Genomic DNA, 16,108 nt, shown 5'->3' with positions numbered 1-16,108 from the left:
CGTGCGTTCTAGCGCTCCCATTATATATTCCAAAAGCAATTAACACTTCATTAAACGTGGAAGGTGTTAATACAAGTCATAAGACGAAGCCATCTGTCGGATTCTTCTCCCGAGCCTGACATCCACTTGAAGAACGTTTAGAACAGATTCAGGTTCGACATTTAGACGAGGACGCCGATTGGTTGTATAATAACTATAAATATATTGATACTGATACAAAATTTGAGATGAGGTGGAAAGTTAAAAAAATAAAAAAATAAAACATACCGGGAATAACTTAGATGAGTGAACCAATGACGACTGGCTTCAATTTGTTGACGAGATAAATGTTGTGTTTGGTCTCGTCTGTAGACGCAATTTCATTCATCATGTTTCTTGAGGATTTAGCGAGATTTGCTCTCATTAGCGACTCATCCGTCAGGGAGACACTCTGATCCCGCAGAGAGAAAAAGAGAGCGAGCGGGGGGAAATATGCTTCCCCCGCACTTAATTGGAAGCTGAACACACACCCAAAGAGAGGCAGCGGCTATGTCAACCTTCTACATACCCAGATTTGTCTTCCAAATTCAATCCGTCAACATCCTAATTGGCTCTCGCTTTACCATCGCTGCGTCAGACCGGCTCGGGTTAAATGAGCAGAGGAGATGGTCAAATATTGCGAGGCTGGCAATCATCGGTTTGTGAAAATGTGAAACATCAAGATTTAAAGTATATTTAGATGCCTTGACTTGACGACCCAACTTCCCAGTGATCTGTAAATACGCCGTTACGAGTAGCCAACTGAGGTGTCAACAGTTTCCACATGGAGAGCAAATAAAACACAAACCCTCGAATGAGTATCGACATATAATTCAAGGAGCTGGCAGCACAATGGCTCTCATTAGTCTTGCGAGAGTCGGTAATGGCAGATCACCTCTTTGGGCCACACAATTGACAAGCTGCGCTCCCCCTCAGCAGATATCGGAGAGCTTTTTATTGGCTTCCTGCTCCATACAACAAACCCGCCCCACCGCCGCCTCTTAATGCCGCCCGATGGCCTGGTTAACCTTGGCGATGCCTCCTGGAGAGCTGGAAAAGTGTCATGCAAAGTTCACTCAATTATTAGCGCTACAGAGGCATTCGATCCCTACAATGCTTTTACGTTTGATTGATATTTAACGTACGGAAGCGCGATAGTGTTGGCGCTGGGTACTTTAACGTTTGCATTCTTTGAAGCAGAAACAAACATTTGGTCTCTTTTGATCATTTTTCAGGTCGCACATCTTGATGAAGGATGATCGAGAATGATCACGAAGATCTTTCGGCAAATTCAAGGTAACTTTAATATATTTCGATATCACTGGCTTGAACATTTGCAATCAGCTATGAGAGTTAACATGATGGTCAAATAAATATGATAGATTTGCTAACTGGCAAATTAGCAACATGCTAAACTAGCAAGCTAGCATACGTCACACGCTAATTTCCATGACTGTTTCTTCTTCAAACAAAAACTTTTCCGTAGTTACAAGCACAACTTAATGGGACTTAAGCCTCAAGTCATGTGACTTGAGTACCCCACATTTGCCGTGAGCAAAAGGGAAAGTTTCTCCCTCCGTTTTAATGAACAGGTGTCTACATAACACAGCCCACCCCGCAGATGGCGGCGTAATTAGCAGTCATTATGGTGGTCCCGAAGAAGGCCGGGCACAGAGCGCCTAACCTCTTCACCCCTTGACAGGGCCCATGGCGTGGTGGTGGTATTTGTGATGTTTTTTGGGGGGGGGGGGGTTGCTGACACGTGTTGTTCTCCAGGAGGAGTTAAAGGTGGAGGTCACTTTTCACAAGGTGTCATCCTGCTGTGATGCAAACTCATGTGAATGAGGGTGAACATGTCAAGGGACAATTAGCCGTGTTCAGCGAGTTACTTAGCGAATTTACGGCTGTCGTTGGAAAGAAATGAGCAGTATTGAAATATAGAATATATAGAAATGTATTTACTGAGGAAAAAAAAAATCTATATTTAAATATAGACAATACTCTACGCGCGTGTTTGTAAGACGTGCAACATTCCCGCTTGACACCGGTTCACGGTAGCGTGTTTGCTAGTGTGACCTCACACTACTCTGACCTTTAAAACAACAGCGCCCGGCTCCCTCCTGCAGCACTCAAGGTGGTTACGGATGTGGTTTGCGGGGTCATTCCCTGTTCATGTCGACGTTCATGCCCGACTACACCGCCGTTGTCGGGCCGCGACGGGGGTGAGCACAGGCGGATGCGCGTATACGTGTGTGTGTGTGCGGCCCCCCCGATAGGCTTGTAATTCCCCCTCACTTAGAAACGAATTCCATCTAATCTCATTCATGTCAAATAGCGGCGTGACACGTTGTTTTATACTGTAACATTTGGTTATAGCGAAGCACCTGACTGCCTCTCGTTTCACCCTCTGGATATTAAAAGCGGGACCTATATTTCACTGGATGTAGCTTAAACACAGTGTATTACCGCGCCCCCGATAAATACTTCCACTAAGTTTGTCGCCTTATAGCGGAGTTCATTCAGCGGGGAGCCATGATTTACTATCAGTTCTCGACGGTAAGAATCAAGGTTGAGCTTACAGAAGGAGAAAATGACCACTCCTGCTTTCAATAGGGAAGGTCACTAATCCAGCCATTCAGCAGATTCATGGATGAATTGCTAATATATTGCTTGCTTGTTAGTTGCTGTGTCAGTTTGCCAGAGGAAGCAAAAATGACTGAGGATTTAAGGCTAATGGTAAAAAAAAAAAAAAAAAATAGTTACCCCCCTGCAGACCTTAATAGAAATATCGCTTTAAAAAAAAAAAAAGTCCCTTAGCATTCTCATCCACCTTTCAACAAGTCTGTTAGCTAATGCTAACAAATGTCATAATACAAAAAATGCCTTAACGGGCTGGGAAAATTAGCATCGATGTTATTTTAAACAACTGTTACTTAATAAAAAAAATAATGTAGTATTTTTGACATCTCTCTCTATCCCAGATTTTGGCCTATTTCAGTCTGTAATATTCCCCCGGCACTAAACGGCGTTTCATTGTAGTGAAGTTGAGTATAGAGATTTGCTTCACAAAATATTAACTGCTCATGCATTTTTGCCGCCAAACAACAAAATATCATTCTTGTCTTACAATAAAATTTTAATGGGTGCCGAATGGAGGTATCAAGTCATCCATTCCAAGTCATAATCAGACAGTTTCGGATGAGCCAGTTCGGCTCCACTGCCGCCATTTTATTTTTTTTCTCCCATCAGCAAGTGATTATTACAATAGCGCTATACACTTAAGTTGCACGCCGACTGGCTGACCAGCGGCACTAAGCCATACACAAGCCAGACATAAATGGCCAATCGGCTCATTGCTTTTGGCCATAAAAAGAAGGGCGAACCGACTCCTTCTAACAATTTTTTTTAATGCCGACTCATACCTGAACGTTGCTTGAGCGCTGCATGAAAATGGGCATAGACAGTTGAGATATTCATAGGAAAAGATTTTGTGAGGGTTTTTTTTTTCCACCATTTATTTATCATACAAATACACAAAATGTGGTGCGGGTTTTCCAATGGACATACAATGCATGCTTAGACTTTAGTCCGCTACCTTAATATATAAGTGTAAACATCAAATGCAATGATCATTATCTATATGGTGGTGTTTTAACCTTTGTTCATACAATACTCACAATCATATATTCTTTATCCTCTGGAAAGAACATATGATTTTTGCGGAAAACTCATCTAATGTTTAGCATTTATTTTTATAGTTCATGTTTATTTTTTCTTAATGCATTTCAATGGCTGCCAAAACATATGATATAGAAATAGCCCAATGTGCACGCGTGACAATAATAATCACTTTTCAGTTATGTAATTATCATTGGCTGCTTCTAAATTCTAAGCCACTGATCCTTAAAACACACAGTCAACAACCACTTCAGTAAATGCATTTGTCTTAAGTTAAGCTCATTTCCAGGATTTAAGAAAAAAACTGCCCCCCCTTTCTTTTTATCTTTGGATTTAGGAAGCATGTAAGTGACTTTTTTTTTTTCCCCCTTGTTGTTATTGACACCGCACCCGAGCCTTTAAGTTTATCCCGCCTCATACGGAGTCACCTTAAGAGGCAGTGAGGCCCGCTGACAATGCCTCCTGGCGGAAACAAAATGACCGCCGTGTTTCATGTGTTGTTATGCTAAAAACGGCACTACCTCTAAATGACCACTTCTATGCATATGTGGATGGCTGTTTGCCTTTACTCAGGCGGGGAGCCCAGCGGATCATCCTTCTGTTCCCCATATGGCAGCATTGTGGTGAAAATCCGCCACAATCGGCCCCCCGTGCCTCCCTGGGAGAAAGCCCCAGGATGGTTTCACTTTTACTCCAAAAGCCTGGCAGACAGCCTGCAGGCACACATATGCAGAATCAGTAGTCATAAATAGGAAGTGTTTTTTTTTTTTTATTAAAATCGGGTATTTTCTTTATTTGGGGCTATCATTGTGTTTTAATCCACTAAGGGAGGGATTTGGAATAAGTTCATAAGCCTTCTGATTTGATCTGAGGCTTCCCTTTCCTCTGATGCATGTCTGAGTAAATATATTCCACAAACACAGCCCGAAAGGATTCATACCCTCGCTAAATTATTTGTAGAATAGTGGAAGAAATGAAAAAATCATTTTTATTATTTTGTATGTTTTGAAGGCTGTGATTACAATAGTGAGAGCATTCTGACAGATCCCAGTAATGATCTAGAAATGTGATTCTAAAACCGAAGACTACCTATGAAAAATACATGAACAAATTAAAATAAAAATAAAAAATGAAAATTTCAAAGCCACCAATCCAATAAAGATTCAAGTTGGCTAATTCAATAAAGTAATTTAAGCACACCAACAAAATGTCCATTGAGCTGAAAAAAAATTACTGCAAAAAATGGTTTCATTTTTTTCACATTTTATGCATTTGACGTTTTGTGGGGATACAGTTTGATGGCATTTCCATTTACTGCGTTTTCCATCCAAAGTTCCAGAGAGAAGCAAAGGCCATAGGCTCTAACGACTCCCTTGACTAATTATGTAACTTTATTTCAAAACTTCATTATTATATGTAAATTCAGAAGCACCCTGAAAAATGCTAACTGAGCATATTGCGTACGTGCTATTTTATTTTAATGCATGACGCTGGTCTCCTCCCAGACAGATCATGCGATACCCCCCCCCCCCCCCCCCTCCTTCTCCGAGGCCCTCCTCCGCCTCACCGGAGTTCTCGAGTTCCCCCCGCTGTCGGCGCTCTCTCGCCATGTTTGCATGACTGTCACATCGGCCCCGGCGTTAATGGAGAAATTAATTACCGCCGGTGTCATCTCTCGTGACACGGGAGTCAATTTGATCATGTTAACCAAATGAAAGGACCACTTGATATACCCGTCCTTTGTAATCATGCTTCCATGCAGAGGGGGCTCGAAATGCATTTAGGCTGTTTAACAGTATTCATTAGATACGACTGCCACGCTGCGAAATGAACTATTCATTTAGCCGAGAGGTCGCACTCGCACTCTTTAACCTTGACAGACCAAATGAGATGTTGCAGACATGAAATTTAATAGGAATGCCTAAATCAGTGCAGGGGGAACCGTTTTTCTACCATGGACCATTTATACAATCAGCGGTTTTTTAATTTCAAACATATTGTGACCAAGTTATTCAAAATTATCAATATAAAAATACCATTTCCTACCTTGTCAAGCCATTGTTGATATTTTGTGAGAATATTTTAACCTAATTAGTCTACATGTTAGTGGATATCATAAAATAATAAACATAAATAATACATATTTTTCTATAATGAAAATTATTTATCATTTATTATTTATCATTTATCAGTACGCAAAAAGTAGCTCTGACCCCCGTTTCACCCTTAGTGACATCTCTCCAAAGTTGATCGTATTCAAAGCCTTATTTGCTGTCATCTTGTAACTTCTCGTAAATGGGCCTCCCCTGCTCGCCACTTGAAAACACACAGCGGATCTGTCAAAGGACGTCTTTGTTGGCCTCATCATTCGTTTGGTTTTCTCTCCAAAAGTTCCACCGCTAAGCCTAGCCTGGCCTTTCCCCCTTTACGGCCGCCGGCGTGAATGCGGCTTTGTCGCTCCTCGCAGGTTCCTCATAGAGCTCAGGCCAAGCTTAACTAATCACTCATAAATGTTGCTGAGTGGACAGCCGCTGCACACAGCTAAACAAATCACTCGCCGTGAACATTCCTAATTGGCTTGGAGGTCAGCGGCCAGCCAGGGATGCGGGCGGGGACAATGCACCTGTCATTGGAGGGGAAAAACACATCTTTCTTGGAGACGAACACGCAGGAATTCTTAGGACCCCCGTTTATCACAAAGGAATATGTTAGCCATATATTGAATTATCATTTTTCTAATAGCAAAAATCCTCCCATACACTTTAAAAGTATTTCAATTTAGCAAAACACCCCAGTAGTATTAATTTTAATATAAATTGTAAGTCTTTTTTTATTTTAGGTACATTAGCTAGTACTGTATGTAGCCCCTCAATAGTATTTTCCATTACGTGTTAGCATTAAGCTAGCTACTTTAAGAAGATGATCTGTAGTTGTTATAGCTATAAAACATTAAAATCTAGATAGTAAACTTCATTTGATAAAATCAAATAGCCCCCAAAATTTGCGATATAGCATGGTTGCTAACGATGAACCGCGATTTAGCAAAGGGCCTCCCTGTCGCCACGGCCTTTCCCCCCACCCTTTGAATTGTTAAGGAGTAACAAAGCTGTTTTTTCGTAGCTGCCAGATACAAGGCAACAGCGAGGTCGGGCCACTCTATATAAATATGTTGGCTCTTCGTATTACAAGCTGTGTCCGTGACAAAGGACAAACAGCTGGGGAGGGAGAAATGCTACATGGCAGCGGCGGACAAGGGCCATTTTCAGCCTGGCTGGTCAGACGGCGGACCCTGAGCTGTCCCCGTCGAGCCTGTTTACTTGACCCGCAGGAGAGAGAGAGGCACAGCTAAGCCCCCCCCCCCCCCCCGTTCACTTCACCCTCTTGGTCTTCCTCCGTCCCTCGCTCTCTTTCTCTCACTCTGATGACAAAGATTAAGCCTCACAACAACATCCCCAATGAGGAGGAAGGGTCATCAATTACCCCGTTGATACTCTTCATTACCTTCCACCTGTTCCACCCACCACCACCTCCCCCTCCCCAATGACACCACGTCACGCCTCACGGGGCGATCTACATACCTCGCTATTTGTCAACTGTACATAAACAGGCTCATTTTTGAATCCGGGGCGATTTAGTCGGTGCCCCACCGGTACCTGCAGATGGCACTGTGGTGGAAAAAAAAGCTTGTTTTGTTTGATGCAGCGTACGAGTAGAGTTATAATTTTGTCTCGCAACAAAAAAAAAAAAATGGTGGGGAAAAGTGCTAATTGGTATTCTATCAACGCTAATTTAAGAGTTGTAAAAAAAATATACGGTAACTTCTCTGTTATGCAAGTCTTTTCAACTAATAAGCAATTTAATTAGGCTATTACGGTAGTTAATTGAATGAGAAAAATCGCATCCTGTATTGTCACACTGCAATGAAAAGCAGACATCTCCTGAATGTTTTCAATTTTTTCAACATCATTTTAAGGATATAGACTCGACTTAAAGTAATGGACTTTTTTTTATTTTTACATACAGCACAGTGGAGATTTTTTTTTTTTTACACAGCAGTGAAAACAAAATGTAAACTAGGGTCCCATTATTCTTTGTGTTTTCATTTTACAATTGAAATGACATCATATCCCTTTTTTCACTCTAACATAATTTTTATTTTTTCTTGTATGTTTGTATACATTATACAGTACATACATATACTTTGTATATACATGTTTTTCTTATCAACGAGGTTTGTGAAAAATAACATACAACCTGCTGCGTTTACTATCAAGAGAGGAATTATCTGAAAAAAAAAAAAAGAAAAAAAAAAAAGAAAAAAAAAAAAGAGTAGCACTTTTTGCACTTTCCTTTTTTAACAGCTTGCCGTGGCAGATAACTCTGTTTTACAACTTTGTTAATTAACACCCAAGCAAATGTCATGTTTGGCCAGTTCATTACCTCCCGCTATTCATCTCACATACTTTGATTGCCCAAATCTGGAGGATCAGCTTGAATGAAAGTTATATTTTTCTTCCTTTTTATCCCTTTTCATATCTGTACTTATCCTGATGGTCTTTTTAATTAAGCCTTACTAGCGACAGACGTCGTCCACATAAAAACCATCTAGCAGCACCAAAGCGACGCGTCTTGGCTTTTAATGGCGCGGTATTAAATGGCTGCTAATTACAGACAGTAGCATAAACATCCCAGAGTGTTTTTTGGGGGGTAAAACACTGCGAGAATAGATTCCATTTGTCGTGTTGAAGGACCGCTTGCTCCTGTTATTTATGTATGTAAACAAGATTCTTTATCTGGCAAGAGGCCTTGTGCTCGCTGCGTGTCAGACGGAGAATTTGTTAGTTCAGTCGGTTCTGGTTGCCGTGCTTCTCATTTTGTGCTTGCTGCTCTTTGGGGAATTGTACCACTGCTGCGGCCGCTGCTCCTCCTCTCACATAATTAATATTTAGAAGATGTTTGCTACTTTTAAATATTCAACACATGTTAATTAATTGCTCAGTTAGGGCTCGGGAGTCATTGTGGTTTGTCTTTTTGTCATGTTTTTCTTTTGGTTCCGATTGGAATAATTACATTTGCACTGTGAAATACACTTGGTTGGATGTTTGGAGTGAGGTGAAATTGTATTCTGAAGAGTTTCTCTCATTGCTTGCAGCCTTTAACAAGTGATTTACAGGATTTTTTTTCTACTTCCAAAGGCCCCATGCAAAATGAATAATGGCGACTTAATTCCTAAGGGAGGAGAATTTGTCAAGGTGTATTTAAGAAGCAAAGCTTATACTAATTCATCAGCTCCCCTCTCGTAATTAAATACCGGCTGAATATTTAACATCATTGCCGGCCAATGTCTGCAGCGAAATGGGAGCGATGTCATTTGGCCTATCAAGTACCTATTGTCTTACAGAATGAGGTATGAATTGAATTGAAACCCATCCACTGTCACATTTGATCATTTATTTGCATAATTAGGTCTTAATTTTAATTCACCATGCAAATATATGCCCCCACCCATCTAGTCGCTCCATTTTAATTGCATTTAAATGTGAACCGGCTCTACTGTCAGCGCCTAATGTGGCTGCATTTAATTGTACTAAAGGGAACTGCAGAGATAAATATAAAGAGTTTGGTTGAGCTGAGTCACACTGCCTCAATTTTGTATGGTGTTCCACAGGCTTCAACTTTAGGGCCCCTGCTGTTTTCATTGTTTTTGCTGCACTCTAAGAATCTAAGGCCCTTAAGGTCACATTTGTCCTGCCTGGAAGAAATCAAAACCTGGATGGCTCTGAACTTCTTGAACTTTGTCAAAATGTAAACAGAAGTTAGTGATGGATTCAGAGCAGGAGCTAAATTTCTCGACCAGAGAATTTCCTGAGCACAGATACAAATAATAGCATTGTTTTTATAGCATCAAATTGCAAATTTGTATTGAAACCGAGCGAATTGGTATCCCTTTCTATTTGGATGTCCCCACCTAGGGGAGTGTTGGCTCTTGTTTCAGCTTTTTAAGAGGATTTGTGTGTTAAGGAGGCATGTTTTGTACATCCATTATTGTATGAATCAAACAGGCTGAGAGAGGAGAGTCGGCCTCCGGTGCGGTCCAAAGGTGGCCTTTGTGGACCGAGATGGGACAAAGTCTGAGGAAATTGACCCGCTTGATCCTTTTCCCCGGGTGGGAGGCATCTTCTCCATCCTTTCATCTTCTTCCAAAGGGCCACGCTTAACAAACAAAATAGTGTCCGCCAGTAACTCAGGTTGTCTTTGCGACTGGGAATGGCAGTGGGTTACTAAGGAGGAGGTGGGGAGGTAACCTGAGAATGACAAGCCTGTGGGGTGAGGAAATAGCCAAAAGGGACAAATTAGCTTTAGACAATAGGAGACCTTCTCCACCAGGGGGATAATTAAACGTTTCTTCATCAAAGCCAAGACAGTTTGCAAGCTGCTCATTTTGTAATTCTATCATGTTTGCCCCCGAGATGTCTTTTCTGTCTGGATTCGGACCACCCCCACCACTCTGAGGCCTTCCTTAATACACCGCCATTGCCATTAATTTAGATTCTGTTTGATTACCCTCTTAGGGGTGTTAATTATACAGAGTTAGCGCTGGGCTAATTGAGCTCAGTGGAAACAGAGGGTCTATTGGGGTGATGGCTTCTATATGCGCCCCAGTAGACAGCACAAAGGCCTTTGTTTTGCTTAATGTGAGAAAAAAAAATTGTACTCAGAGTAACGTAGGAGGACCCTTGCAAGACTATAGTGGAACATTTCAAGTTTAGCACAATATCAAGATGGTGGTCGGCATTCATTCTAGTATATATCTCCGCATTTTCATCAAATTGCAAATTCCAGGCATTGAACTTCTCCAGGTCTTTTGTGATGACCAATCAATAATGCTGATGAAAAGTTGGCCAAATAGACGCCACATGCCCGGTGAATGCACGTAAGGATAAAAGACATTGTGCGACTGTTCTTTCTCCCTGGCCACTGAGCTGTGGACCACAAGGTTTGTTGTGTTCCTCGGATCACACGGAGGAAGCTGAATGATGTTGGCCCGGCTCTCTGAAGGAAGGCCACGCTTGGCCGGCCCTAGAACAGCCTTAACAGGATATCACACAAGAACCGGGTGGCTTTTGTGCACCAAAAAGGGAGCAAGGCAGGGTGTTTTCTTTTCGCAGCAGATGTTAGAACAGTATGTGGCGGGGCTCTGCGAAGCCCGTACCCACAATGGCGGCCATCGAAAAACCTGTGATAGCATCAGGGAGCGCGCTCAGAGCGTCGGAAAAAGCAGCGGCGTGAGCATCGCTGAGCTCCAGTGAAGCCCCGCTGGAGAGTTTCCTAACACACTGCTGCGACAAGGTAACGCACAAGAGTTCAGCTTTTCATTCACTCCCACAAGGCTGTCGATGATGTTGTTTGTCATGACAGAGTTGACCCGTCGTATCGTGGATATATGCGCTTTTACCAGTGGAGTGCAGTCGAGGCCTTCAAGGCCTTCTCTGCTGGCCCAAAGAAAAATGTATTACGTTTGGTTTTCAACCGATTGAGAATAATTTGTATGTGCTAATCCAATTGTCACATTTGTTTTACATAATTAGGTCAACTTTTTCAATAATGGGTTTTTATTTTTATTTATTTTTTTTACTATATTTTTATACGAAACTTGACAATAGTTTATATACTTTTATTATTATTATATTTTATATTAAACTGGATTTCAAGCTTAAAATAAACGTGTTTTACTGAATCTAAAATGGAATAAAACGGCTAATAGGAAAGTAGTAATTGGCATTTTTATGTTTGCTTCTGTCGATGGAGCCCCGGAGGCATAACAATTTCCTTATTGTGACTTCAAATGTAATTTCTCATAAAAACATTCAAGTCAGTCATGATGTGTCTTTGTGTGGCACAGACATACAGTTCGACTCGCATTAGCATGTTGTTGTTAGCGTATATCCATGCGGCGGGCGGCCCATCGCTGCAAAAGCCGCAGCCTCGGGGCTATAAACAGACCCCTGGGAGCCGGCAGCACTCAAGGGCCTATTTGTTCAACACAATGTGTTATTCTATCATAGCCGGGCTGTCACAGCGGCAATCATTCAAACAGACATCCGTTTCTCCCCGGAACGTCGAGACCTGTTTGTTTGGCTTTGGAGTGCTTTAGTCCCTTGATTGTCTCTGATAGTCGGCGCGTGGAGAGAATTTTGCCACCATGCAAGTGTGACTTACTATACAACCACATAGCAGGAGGCAGGAACCAATTAATGGCATTTCCATTTCTTTCAATGGGGAAAGATACTTTGCTAACCCGCACTCCAGCTTACCTTTTTATAATGATTAGTCTGCAGCCATTTCAAATCTCCCCCCCCCCCCCCCTCCAAATACACACTAATGAATGTGGCTGCTCATTGAAAGCGATATCTTAGCAAGAATTGCTCGGTGCCTGTGAAGACGGGCCGCCACAATAGACCTGTCAGGCTTGATGGATTTCCAACACAGCTGGGATATGGCTCCCAGGACCCAAGCCGATGAGAGGCCACGTAAAATAGCGGCTCAGGGTTCCCCGTCCTCATATACACACACACACCTACACACAAACAAACACACACGTGGGAGTGATCAATAGCATATTCTGCTGAAGAAGAGGAGGGCGGGCTGAAATATATGAGCATGATTAGAATGAGTGATAATGCGGAGAAGTGAAGGGGGCAGTGCTGATAGTTCCTCATAATCCGATTTTTTTTTTTTTAAGTTAAATCAATGAGAAAACCTGTTTGGGCTCGGTTGCTCGATGATACAAATTAACCCGGTAACTAATAGCGAAGTGGTTCTCAAACTGAGATCCATGAGCTGTAGTAAGTAGGGCACAGGAATTTAAATAGGAGTTTAGAACATTCCAACATATTATTTATATTTTCATATATTTTATTTTATATTTTATATTATATTTTATCGTTTCAAAACACATTTCACCACATCAGAATCACACTCGAATGAGGATAAGTGTTTCCCCCGATGCTTAATATATGAACCAACCCTCGCCCCCCCCCCATCCGCAGTTGTGAATGTGAATATTTCAGTCTTAATCTGCAGATGACTTAACACCACTTGAGAAACAAAACAAGGCACCCCTCTGATGCCAATTAATTAGGAGCTTATGAATATTTCAGCGCACTACGATACAGCGGTGGCTTGCCTGCATGCTACTGTTACAGAGTACAACAGCTCCTAATGGATTATTAATAATGTCGTCACTTGATGTTGTTGTTTTTTTTCAGTATGCGTGAGTGTGTACATGTGGTGGAGGGTTAACACACTGGTCCCACTTCTCTTTATATGTTTGAGCTTTTTTTTAACACCGAAGTGGGGTTCGAAACTGCTTCATTTATTTAGTTTTGACTTTTTTTTTCTAAATTCAGTTAGTTTTAATTAGTTTTTCACGTCGTTTTTTTTTTTTTTATTAATGTCAAAGATTTTCTTTACTGTTGATTGGTTTTTGTATTTTGAGATTTGGAGTACTTTTGGAACATGAGACCGAAATGTTTTAAATTTACATTTTAAACTTAAGTTGATAAGAGCTAGGGTTAATATGCCATGTAAATTCTAAAACATTGTAAAAATGTATATTTTAAAAAGAAAATCGAACAAATCCTGCAGGAGGTTCTAATAAATATGACTAAGCATTTTTTTGGGAGGGGGGGGATAAAAAATGATAACCGCATAATTCATACATCTCCGTCGTTATTTTCATCTCACGTATTCAAGCCTCCGATTAATAGAGAGAAAAAGAAACTGTCTGCAGCTACTCAAAATCCACATATGACGTGCCTGACAAGAATATGTAATCTTCACATTAGGTTCACATTTGCCAAATAATTCCCTTATGTAGCTCTGCATCATTTTCCTAATATCAACTAAGATTTGCATAAAGGTGATCACATTTACCACCAGGGAAATATCCGGGACACCCACACACACATGCAGACATTTCTGTGCCAACAAAACATTTCAAAGCTGTTGTTTTACATTTTGAATGTAATTATTTTCTTATATTCATGCCAAAACTGTAATTATTTGCACATTAACACCTGCTGCATTTCCCGCGCGTGTGTATGTTTGTTTTAATCTGATTAATCTTCCTCGTTTTGCCATGCTCTCATGTCTGTTAGCTTGTTGGACAGCCCGACTGAGTATCGGGAAGATTTTGCAGGTGTCACCCCCCCCTCCCATTCTGGTTTCTTCTTTTCTTCACTCTTGGCTAAAGAAGCTGACGTTATTCATGGGCCACGTTCATTTCCTGCAGCAGCCCCAGCACGCTTCGATAGCGATGCTGTAAAACAGTTTCGGCTAGCCGTAAACACATTTGATGAAAACAAATTAGAAAACAGAAATATAACTGACGGAAAACATAACAGCCGCCAATGGAATCACATTAGCGCGGGGACGCTCCATGCCGCAGCAAATAAATGTGCAATTAATAAATGGATAAATACAAGACATAAAGCCTGCTGTTGCCAAAAGTCATTCCTCATTTAAATGTCTCCCTCTTTTTTTTTTTTTCCCCCCATTACGGCTCATATTAAAACACCTTTCAAATAAATGGGAGACTTTTACAACCTGACAGTTGGCAGTAACCTGTTGACACGCGTGTCCTAAAACATCGCTTTTGGGGATGGGGTGGGGGGGGCTTGATGCCTTTCGCATAAAATCACTAACGGTTATAATCCTTTGACAACACGAGATGAAATTCTGCCTGATTTGTTACCGCCATGCAGGACTATTCGTGTTAATGAATTTTTAATATCCTTAATGACAGGAGAGGAACGATGTAATTAAAAGAGCAAGTTAAGAAAAACGCTGAGTCCAGCTCTTTATGGCGACCATTTTAATGTTAGTTTAATTGGAACTAACACATTATCTTAATGAGCAGATTGCCTTCAAGGAGACCATTTCCTCTTCCCCTACAGCCTACTCAATGTCGCCGCTATACGCATACAAATATATTTCTTTGGAAATCAGCCAAATGTAGAGGAACCTTAAAAGATCCAACACAGTCTGTTCATTCAGAGACGCTTAGCAAACTTTCATTAGTTTCAACTTTTCCCCTCGGAGATAATAATCAACTGGCGGCACACAGTGTTGCTACATAGATTATCATTTTTAAGCAAGGCATTTTTTTCTTTCAGAAATATGGAATAAATATTCAACTCCAGTGTAACTTGGGAGCCATTGAATGAGATTATAAAGTTGAGTCAGGTGGGCAGCTAACGGCTAACCTGCTAATCGTTAACCAGTCTGTGTTAATCGCTTAAGAATGTAGAATGTAATATTACGTTAACTGCTAGCTTGTCAGCTTACAATGTTGTGGTTCCAATTCTTGTGTTTTTTTTACTGTATTGATTAACTTGTGAGGCCCAACACAACCAAATGCTCCTCTAACGAACTAGCTTCTTAATTGGCTATCTTACCGCTTTACGCCACAATCATGGAATCGTATTTGTTGACTACACTCATAATATTTTGACATTTTAAATGTTGAAAAGAATTAACATCTACAATCATCAGCCCGACCTTTTACTCTTACCGCATCACAGGATAATCAAGCATTTGCCGAATTTAATAACAAGTGAGGGATAATGCTCGAAAATTGGTCCGATTAGCCGTACGTGTGTAGCCCGCTTAAGATGTGGCAAGCGTACAGTATTTTCAAAGCGTTTGAACCGCCACCCACGTTCTCCCATTTTTCATTTACCTGCCAGAAAATCAGATGCGACAGTTAAATTGTGACAGCGGCGCAAATCTACTCGTTGCCATTAGAGCTAATGTCATGTTTCTGTGCTAATCCCTCATCATTTTAGGGCCTCATTGCCTATTTTTCTCCACGATATTAAGTATTCAAAGCTCATTTACATTCTTATTTTTCAATTTGCTGCTGCAGTAGTTTAATTTATTCCATATAATTTCTTTTTCTGAGAGGGACATTAATCATTGGCTCTACATTTTAGTGCCTCGGGGACTCTTTTTTTTTTTTTTTTTTTAATCAATAAAATAAAGGGATATCGCTTTAGCAAACGCTGGTGTTACAAAAGAACTCGCTGTGTATGTTGTAATTCAATTAGTGTATTTATTTTGATTTGTTTGTGGATGTGTTTCATTTCCCATCACTTTTTCAAGGCAGAACTTTCTGAAACTTATTCCTGTTTGTCATTTGTGTTAACAAAAGCGCGTGAGAGTGGGGGGGGGATCACAGTCCTATCAATGAGGGGCTCCCTGTAATGCTTCTGCTTGTTCTATATTTCTGCTCTGTTGCGCTGAAGGCCTAACCACTTCCATCCTCTTTCTTCCTGGCTTTTCTTGTTGTTTCTTCATCCTTTCACATTCATTTTATGCTTGGCTATTCCGTAGGCTATCAGTGTATTAA

The 16,108-nt window shown here is 41.0% G+C and overlaps 1 long non-coding RNA gene across 1 annotated transcript in view; it reads left to right on the top strand.

Annotated features, from left to right (window-relative positions):
* Nucleotides 1-1,278: 1,278 nt before the first annotated feature.
* Nucleotides 1,279-16,108, top strand: part of LOC147050011 (uncharacterized) — a 38,810-nt gene continuing 23,980 nt past the window's right edge. The window contains exon 1 of the long non-coding RNA XR_015067373.1: nucleotides 1,279-1,314. This is a non-coding gene — a long non-coding RNA (uncharacterized LOC147050011). The remainder of the gene's footprint in view (nucleotides 1,315-16,108) is intronic.

The sequence above is a fragment of the Syngnathus leptorhynchus genome, chromosome 10 (assembly GCF_054491065.1).
Source record: "Syngnathus leptorhynchus isolate UIUO chromosome 10, UIUO_Slep, whole genome shotgun sequence".
In the NCBI taxonomy this organism is placed as follows: Eukaryota; Metazoa; Chordata; class Actinopteri; order Syngnathiformes; family Syngnathidae; genus Syngnathus; species Syngnathus leptorhynchus.
Note: the sequence above shows the minus strand (reverse complement) of the source record. Positions and strands in the feature narration are given on the sequence as shown.